A 1,791-nucleotide genomic window follows, 5' to 3' on the forward strand; every position below is an offset into this window, starting at 1 on the left:
ACCAGTTGGTTCTGTATACTCTTTTGTTTGAATAATATTCAGTTCTAAATAATTTAATTCTCAATTTGCTACCAGTGGATTTAGCAACTGGCACAATGCAAATATGAGTGATAAACATGAAAATGGCTTATAATTCACATCTTTAAACCAAAGGCATGTTTTGGCTTAACTCATGAACAAGACACACAAATTACTACAGAACATCAGTAAAAGAAAACCATCTTGTAACACATTATGGTTGTCATTGTAACAATCACTGAATGGGTTCTAAAGGAAGAAATTAAATATTTGGATTCCCACAAAATGGAAGTTTTAGAAGTTTATTTGAAATTATTGCTCAGTTTGATACATTTATAGCAGATCATCTCTCAAATATGATAACAATGGAAAGAGGAACCCATGGTGTACGTCTAAAACAATGTGAAGAAATACTCAATTTAATATGTGAGGAAGTTTATTAATTTTCAGCGAAAAAAAGATCAGTATTTAAGTTGTAGATTTGTAGAATCCACTCCTGATCCTTCTCAAACAGATCACCAAGTAAGTCTGCATCCCCAACAGATGAAAACACGGTTGCATGATTGATCACACTGACCAGCTTAAACAGCTTTACTAGTGAGGAAACTGCGAAGCAAATACTTTACTATTTATGTGCAGCTTTTAAGATTTAGTTATGTAAGTGCAGAAGCCACTCCTATAAAATGCCGTCAATATGTCGGGGCATTATAGTCATGCAACAGAAAATTTTGGAATATAATGAATATCACTTTCAAAGCATGTGTTCCACATTCACTTAATATTATAAGACACTGTTGTCCAGAAGACACCCCCCCCCCCCGCACTCTTCAGTTATTCTACATAGTTTTTGCTGCCTCTGCTCATCAATGGGCAATTCTTATAACATATGAGGCAAGGCTCATGTATTAAAATGTCTTTCTAACACCTGTGGTAGCAATGTAGGAAAGAGTGCAATCATGGATCAATAACACAGGCTCCAGATGCCTTAGAAAATATCACTAAATATCAGACACACAAAAAATGAAAATGCCAACAGAAAAGCTGAAAACATCACCAACAAAATGCAAACATCAGAGCATCTACTTATGTGCCTTCTGTGGAACAGCACAGCGCAGTACTTTCACTGGACAAGCCAGGGTCTCCAGAATTCAGAAGTAAACGTAAAGACAAGCACAGAGCTCTACCAGCCATTAACAGTGTATTTACATAATTTAAGAGAAGACTCTGAAACACGTGAAGCCCAGTAGTACCTGACTATCAACTAGTGAATGAGCTCCGAAGCATTGGGAAGAAACAAGGAAATGACAGAAAGGCGCCATGAAAGTATTGATGCCAGAAACCAATCTCACCTCACCACAAGCTGCATCCTCGTGGACACGTGAATCTTGCACAAAAAGAAAGGCAAAAAAGTACGAAGTTCTTTCGAAGAGAGTTCCCTCCTTAAACAACGTGGATGTACCTGATGAAGAATGCATAAAGGCATCCAAGAAATTAGGACAAGTTCATCCCAATGACTTAAACACAAACCTTTATACAGAAGGACACAGAATCCAGTCTTACTTGAGAACTAAATTCACTGATGCAGGAAAGCCAAATTTACCCATGTAGGTATGCGTGATTCCGTGATAGAAGATAAATTATCACACGCATTTCCTGATGTTGAATTGTTTTACACAGATTCCTCACATTAATGACCGCAGACTGCACAACAGAATCGCTGATTTAAGAGAGTGGATTCACTGGCCTTATTTGGTAGATATTGTTCAGAAGGCT

This window comes from Echinops telfairi, unplaced genomic scaffold, assembly GCF_000313985.2.
Source record: "Echinops telfairi isolate 266 unplaced genomic scaffold, ASM31398v2 ScPeMD7_8;HRSCAF=38, whole genome shotgun sequence".
In the NCBI taxonomy this organism is placed as follows: Eukaryota; Metazoa; Chordata; class Mammalia; order Afrosoricida; family Tenrecidae; genus Echinops; species Echinops telfairi.